Source organism: Drosophila busckii, chromosome X (genome assembly GCF_011750605.1).
Source record: "Drosophila busckii strain San Diego stock center, stock number 13000-0081.31 chromosome X, ASM1175060v1, whole genome shotgun sequence".
Lineage (NCBI taxonomy): Eukaryota > Metazoa > Arthropoda > Insecta > Diptera > Drosophilidae > Drosophila > Drosophila busckii.
This window is the reverse complement of record NC_046608.1, coordinates 369,044-376,981: the sequence shown is the minus strand read 5'-3', so window position 1 is coordinate 376,981 and position 7,938 is coordinate 369,044. Positions and strand designations below refer to the sequence as shown.

Here is a 7,938-nt window from a genome sequence, read left to right as displayed (position 1 = left end):
GGCGTTTGCAAGTGAGTGAGGGAGCAAGCAATACAACACGCACAGAAGCAAATGGACACTTGCGGCGCACAACCTACGTATATATATACATATATTTATATATATATATATGTGTGTGCCTGCGTGCGAGAGAGAGCGAGAGTGAGAAAGAGCAGAGTCTTTTGTGTGTGTTTGTGTATGCGTATTTATTTTGGCTTATGCTTATGTCTTTAGCTGTGTGTCTCCCAGTCGCCGAGTCCAAGCATACACGAGCGCCAAACGCTGTCCAGAGGCCCAGCAACAACCATTGACGCTGACGCCGGCAGCGCTGGCAGCAGAGCAGCAGCGGCCAGCGCGACGCAACGTGTACGCGATGGTTGTGATTTCAAATAGTCAAGTCGAGTTGCCGCTGCCGCATCGCCCAGCCACAACGCAATCGCATCGCAATCGTCGCATTCGTAATCGTTTTTCTCGTACGTACGTCTCTCTTGTGAACTCAACTCAACTGAACTGAACTGCTTAGCGATAATATTTTAGCCAGCAAAGCTACGTCGCCGCCGTCGCCACTGCTGGCTGCGGTGGCGTCTGCCCTGCCCGCGCGCCCACGCAACGTTGCTGCTGCTGCTGCTGAAGCTTCTCTGGCTGCTGCTGCTGCTGCTGCTGCTCAGCGATTCCGTTTCTGTGTTGTCTTGTGTTCTGTTTCTGTTACTGTTACTGTTTTGTTGTTGTTGCTGTTGCGCGCGCGCGTGTTGTTTTGCCGTCGCTAAAACGACAGAAGCACAAGACTACGACAAATTTCTAAATCGCATGTAATTCGTTATTTGTAGGCTCTTGTTTCATTTTAAATTTGCATATTCCTTCTTCTGTTTTTTTTTATGTGCTCTCAAAAAATTTTCAATTAATTATTTTTGTTTTGTTTTTGCTGTGTGTGCAGCACCGAAAAGTGTGTGTAAAGTGAATTCGCAAAAAGGAAACAAATGCTAAAAAGCAAACACATAAAAAATAAAGCCTGACATGGACAGCGCCTTGCATATAAAACTGCCAATAACATACATACATACATGCATATATATGTATTTACATACACCCACCCCCAAAAGTATACACACACACACACACACACACACACACACTCCCATTGACATCGTTATGTACAAGATTCGCATAAAAAAATGACTACCCTCAAATTGTCGCCACTGGCACTGGCTGAGGCTGCCTCGAGAGTGGCTCAGGAGTCGACGACTACGACGACGACTCTTTGTGTGTGTGTGTGTGTGTGTGTGTGTGTGTTTGTAGGGTCGGGTCGGGTCGGTCGGTCGCTTGTCGCTTGTGTGTCGTTGTCATCGTTCTCGTTCTCGCCAGGACAAGCGACCAGAGCCTGAGCGGCGCACCACCTACTACAACTCCACACTGCTTGCTTGCTTGCATTCCAATTGCCGCTCTCGTTCTCTCTCTCTCTCTCTCTTTCTCTCTCGTTCACTCTCACACATACACAGAAGTGTCGTTTTGTCGCTTGTCGCTGCTGCTGCTGCTGCTGCCGTCGCCTTTTTGGACTTTTGCTTCGTCATTCTGTGCGTCCTCTGGATTGGTTTCGACGATTCAATTGCGTTCGTTTTTTATGCTGCCTCCCCCTCGCTCTCTATGCATATGTGTTTGTGTGTGTGTGTATTTGTTCTCGATTCGATTGGATTACATAGTATTCGTCGTCGTCGTCGTTGTCGCCAGCCCTGCTTTGAGCTAGTAGTAGTGTGTGGCCTGCTATTTTTTTACTCAGCATCCGCCTACCTTTACCCACCCCCGCACCCCTCCCAATTGAAATGACGCCCAACGCACGGCGCCGATGACATTTCGTTTTTATTTTTATTACGTTTTTTAGATTCGTGTGCGTGTCTTTCTCTCTCGCTCTCTCTCTCTTTCGCTCTCTCTGTGTGTGTGTGTGTGAGTTCTTTAATATTGTCGTCGAGTGTCATTGGTCGAGGCCAAGCCAGCGAGCAGCGCTGCCTGCGTCTTCTTTGCGTCGCATATTGTCGCAAAACCGTCCATACACACACACACACACACACACACACACACACACACACATGTATATGTATATGTATATATACATATTTTTTTCGGCTACTTCTTGTTTGCTCTATACTCTGCCTGACTTTTTATTAGAATCCGTGCAAACTGTGTGTAGTTTACGGAGCAATTTGTATAAGGTGAGGGGAGGGGCGGCATTGGTCAGGCCTTGTGGTGGCCTGTGGCCGAGCGAGTTTTAGGTGGTCTGCAGTGGCTTTGTGTGTGGTTGGGGTAGAGCAGGGAGACGACAGTGGGGGCGTGTGCACCCAAGTAGCCGAATGAGTTTTTGATTGTGTGTGTCGTCGTCGTTGTCGCTGTCGTTGTCGTTGTCGTTGTCGGGTGTGTGCGGGTGTGTATCGTGCTTGTGTGTGCGTGTGAGTGGGAGCGAGAGCGCACTCCGCTGCAAATAAACATACATACGTACGTACGTATGAACATGTGTTTGCATGTGTGTGTGCGAGCGAGTGCAAAGTGCACAAAAGTTTTGCCCAGCAAAAATGGCGACAACAGCAACGACACAACGACAACGACAACGACAAACGAGCAGAGACGGGCAACAGAAGCAGCGGCAGCGGCAGCAGCAAAAAGTATTTTTTGTTGTGTCGTGCCAATTTTATAACCGTTTTTAAAAGCGTCGGCGTTGCTGCCGCTGTTTGTCGCACAAAAAAAATGGACGCGCACGGACGTTGACAATTACACGCGAGCAGTAGCAGCAGAAGCATTACACCAACAACAGCTCTAATAAAAACAACAAAAACAATATCATACATGTCCAATGAAAATTATCGACAACAATAACTTTAACAATAATAAACAAATAAATAAAGCGCATATTATTACTTAAAACTCAAAGAACCTACAGCTCAATTCTTAAACAGTCTTCACCTGAATAATTGATATATGTAAAAATAATTAAAAATTGTGATCTGCAGCAAAAGATGTGTGAAAGGCGCTAATTAACTACAACGACAACCAGCAACCAAGAATAAAAGAAAAGTATTACGAATAGTTAATAAAAAAAATAAAGAAATTATGAAAAATGCTCAGCACTGCAAAACCAACTAAAATTACAAGTGTGTGTGCCCCAAGCTTTAACCAACTAACTAACTAACTAAACACCACAGCTCTACCCATTGATAAACCAAACAACGAAGCACGACAACAAAAGCAGCGGCGATTACTTAAAACTCTCAACAAACAACAAACAGCAGTAAGCCAAAATTTCAGCAGCTTACGAAGCTCCGGTGAGTCTAGGCCTGGCCTTAAGATAATCATTAACTAAATTGGGCTAAAGACAACTTGTGCTATTTATGGAAATAACTATACTACTACTATATATGCAATGTTAATTACAAATTCATCGCTTCGCTCTGTTTTGTGTATAGCAATCAGCTTTGTGTCACTGTCTGGACACTTGATTGACCTTCTGGCTGGTCCAATAAGAGCAAAAAGTTTCCGCTTAGATTACAAGTCAAGTTAGTTAATTGTTAATGAAACGTTTTAGCAAGTTCAATGAAAAGTTGGGCCTTATTAATTTATAGCTTTTATGACAAAAAATAAAAAACTTTGTTGCTCAAAGAGAAGAAATGTATTCAAAGGAATGTTTAATGAATCTGTTAATTTCTTCTGCAGCGAGTAACGAGCAGCGAATTCAAGGCAAGCAGCGAGTCAAAGCTAGGGGCGTGTGCGGCGGGCGAGTATTTGTCTCTCGGCCTGTGTGTATAACGTCAATAGCAATAAGCAACGTATATAGCCATATAATCGTTTGTTCGTGAGCTGTAAACACAGGCATTGTAAATTTACACCATGCTTATAATTAGCAATAGAACGGCAGTTGACTTTTTCGCTCCCGTTCCCGCTCTCGCTCTCGCTCTCGCACTCGCACTCGCACTCGCTCTCCTCTTTATGCATTTCTTTTTAGCGTTTTTGTTAGCTGATATTGCCAAGCTGCGCTGCAGTGCTAAAAATGACAAGCTGTCAGCGAGAGAGGGACAGAGAGAGAGAGAGAGAGAGAGAGAGAGAGAGAGAGAGGGAGACCGAGAAGACAATTGGGAGTCAGGGTCTGAGATTGACACTGCGTGTGTCTCTCGCTCTCTTGGGTAGCCCAAGTCCAAGCTGTAGGCTCTGGTGCTAAGCATGCTTGATTGCCAGCAATAATTGTCGCTCAGGCGTTGACGTTTGACGCCAACTTCAGGGACCGTTGGCCCTGGCGCGCTACAACTTTTCCACGGCTCAAACAATGCATCAGTGCACCTGCAGCTCGGCTCAGCTGCACTGATCCATGCTAGCTAACAACTAACAAGGCAGCAACAATAACAACAACAACAATGAAAGCGCGTTTACCCACCGCAGAGTTGCGCGCAAACAAAGCAACAGCAACACTAAAAATTATAAATGTGAAATATTGACAAATTGCTAATAAATCAAGCATTCGACACAGTGTCGCCATCTGTGGCTGTGTGGCTGCAGTTGGGAAAATAATTGTTGAATTGCTAAACTGAATTTTTAATTAACATTAAGATAATATCAGGGCTGATTTTATTTATTTCATTTTACTTTATTTTTGAATAGAATTCTTAAGACTGCTGAGATAAAAACAATTATACAAAATGATTTCTAATTAGCTTGCTTTACTTTAAATTCCCATTCACAAATCCAACTTTTAGTTTGTTTTATTTGGCAGGGGGTAAATCTAGTAAGACATCTCGGACATTAAGAGGGTGCTGGAGTTCAACGATTTGGCTTGAGAGCTTCCAGGCAAGATAATTTTAAAGATCAGTTCATTAAGAGTTAATTATTTGCATCCACTATTTTAAATAGCAAACTCATATTGGGCTTATCTCTAAGATTAAAATATATTTTAAGCATAACATAAATTAAAGTTCGGCAGTAGCCTGGCTAAGCAGGCCGAGCCTTAAGGCTATTTATTTATATTATAACCAAATTTTGAATTTGCTCCTTTCCATCATTTCCAATTTCGCTGGGCTAAACAGCAGCTTGTGTCTATCTGTGTGAGTATGTGACTGTGTGTGTGTGTGTGTGTGTGTGTGTGTGTGTGTGTGAGTGTGATGAGGCCTTTGGATATTCGGGGGCTATTAATTAGCATATTTCGTCATGAATTAGCAGGCCAAAGTCAAGTTATAATGAGGTGGAAAGACATTTCGGAAAGCGAGCTTAAGCTGCAGTCGAGTGTGTGTGTGTGTGTGAGCAATATACATGCATATGTATTGTATAAGCGATACTTTCAGCACGCTCATTTGTCGCACGCCTTGCCCCTCTACGCCGAACGCCGAACGCCGCAGCGTTGCCAGCAAAGCCCTTTTGCTGCATTTTGTTTAAGGTCCTCGCCCTCGCGGCAGGACAACAATCATTTTGCACGCTGTCCCCGCATTGAGTTGAAGTTCCTTTTTGCCCGGTGGTGGCATAAACATGAAATTGCAACCAGTAACAAGAACAACAGCACACAGAGAGAGGGAGAGAGAGAGATATATAGAGAGAGATAGAGAGAGAGACAGAGAGAGAGAGAGAGAGAGAGAGAGCAAAGTCATATGTGCAGATGCAGTTGCCCCCGCCTGCTACGAATTCTTTGGTGGAGCTGCCCATAGCCACGGACATTCACATGCCGACATGTCGCTGTTGTTGTTGTTGTTGTTGTTGCCCAGCGCCAGCTCGCTCATAATCCGCTGAATCTGCTTTTAGCCTCGAGACGCCCGCGGGCCCGCAGCACCCGCGCGCTGGCAAATAATTGCAGTGTCGCCGCCGCTACAGTTACCGCCACGTACAGTGGTTAAAAGCATATTGAAACCTGGGCAAAAAGTTACATATGCAAAGTCTTTCATAATTACTAAATTAATAATTATAATTACTTAAATGAATTTTAACCGAAAACACCGAGACAACATTTTATTTTTTATGTTAAGGTTTTATACATCAGAGTAATTTAAATAGGATTCCAGTGTGTTTTAAGAATTTCAAAGACTATTTTCTTCAAGAATTGCAACGCTTTCATTAAGCAATTGCATTGATTTTTAAGTGCAGCACACTCATACACACACACACACATGCATACAAATGGGGGGGGCACACGCACGAAAAAACAATTTGTGACACGAAATGCCAGCTAACGACAAATGATTAAAAAATCTAGACTAACAAGCAGCCAATTAAATTATATATTAAATATTTCATACAATAAATTGCAGAGCGAGTGTAATTTTATATGTGTATGCATGTGTTGGCCCCACTGTGCATGGAAGCCAACGCTGCACAGCAAGTAACCAGATGTTCAAACCCATGTACATGCGGCTGTTGCTGCTGCATTTGCTGTCGCTGTAGCTGTTGTTGCTGTTGCTGTTGCTGTTGCTCTTGCCTCTGAGTTGTCGATCCGTTCCAGCTAAACCCCTGACCAATGAATGGACAACGACGACGACGACGACTGGCAGATGAAGACGACAATTCGAAGCTTATGTGTCAGGTGCGCCGCCGTTGTCTGTGTGTGCCGCGAATGAAACAATTTATTGCACTACCCCTACCCCACCACCCCTGCCCATAGCCCCTACCCTACTGCTCCTTTAGTTGTTATTATGATTATTGTTGCTTTGTTGTGGCTGGCTTGAAATTGAATTTTCCCCGCAAAACGCCATAGCGAGGTCTCTTACGTTTGCGTTTGCGTTCGCGTTTGCATTTTCGTTTTCGCTTGAGCCAAAGGAGCATAGCAAATGCGTAAAATTGCCCAAAAAACAACAACAACAACAACAACAACAATAGCAGCAGCAGCAAAATAAGGATAAGAAACTCAATTGTGTGTGCCGCATGTCATGCCACTCACAACAATTTAAATTATGCTGCAACAGTTGCCATATAGGAAATACTATAAGCTGGGGTTAAGCCTCAAAAATATAATTAAGCTTGTTTTATGAGCAACTATGCTGTCAGCAGTTGTAGCTAACCACTCAAACATATTAAACACACATGCACACATACATATGCATACATATGTTTGGCTTATTTAGTGCTTAAGCTTTCCCAGCCGAACTCCATGGCGTATGCGTTATATTGTGACAGTTTTTATAACGAGAAACTGCAAGCAGCTGAGGAACTGAGAAATATTTCCAAAACTGCTGTTAGCTTTTACTCTGCGAGCTCTCGATTAATTAATATTAATATTCTGACACAAATATGACTAATAAAAATTAGATTAAATAATTTTTTAAAAGTATTATGTAAATGACTTTACAGCAAAGTAATTATATATTAATTTCGTATAACAGCAAACAGTGAATTCCAAAACTATTCTGGGTAGGACTCTGTAAAATTCAATTTGTAGCTCTCAAAATTTTCTATATTTTAAATTGAACGCGATTCTTTGTTGCTTAGAATTGTCGCTGCCATTTCGCAGCTTTCACAAACTTGAATCGAAGTAAACAAAAACAAAAAATCCATAATATATAATTAGTTCATGTTTACGAGCATTCCGGACCTTCATGTGTGTGTGTGTGTGTGTGTGTGTGTGTGCGTGTGTGTGTGTATAAACAGCTGGCAGGCAACTCGTCAATCGCAATCACAATCAGAAATCGCAAGCAATGCGATTGCTCGCTTTTGCCCTGGAATAATCTCGCTTTGGCCTGCCTCTCTCTGTTGCACTCATGGGCGGATGAATGGGGTCGCGGTTCAAGGTAAAAAGTACGAGTGTTCTCACACACACACACACACACACACACACACACACACAGATACAGATACATATGATAATCACATATACAGTTACATTTATAGCCTTTAGAGGCCACTCGCAGTCGCATCTTGAATCTTGAAGCGTAATAAGCTAAATCAAATTGCTCGATTTTTCTGCCCTGGCACACATGCTTGTCCATCGCTCGCACTTCTTCACACACA

General features: G+C 43.1%; 1 protein-coding gene across 5 annotated transcripts in view; it reads left to right on the top strand.

Moving 5' to 3' along the window:
* Positions 1-226: 226 nt before the first annotated feature.
* LOC108606871 overlaps positions 227-7,938 on the top strand; it is a 31,380-nt gene continuing 23,668 nt past the window's right edge. For 2 of the 5 annotated variants that reach the window (XM_017997386.2, XM_017997383.2), the window contains exons 1-2: positions 227-452; positions 2,976-3,287. The gene's annotated coding sequence lies outside the window, so the exon portion shown is untranslated. Of the gene's footprint in view, positions 453-699; positions 803-2,975; positions 3,288-7,938 lie in introns of those variants that run through there. The other 3 variants (XM_017997384.2, XM_017997385.2, XM_033294364.1) reach the window with 3 other exon arrangements.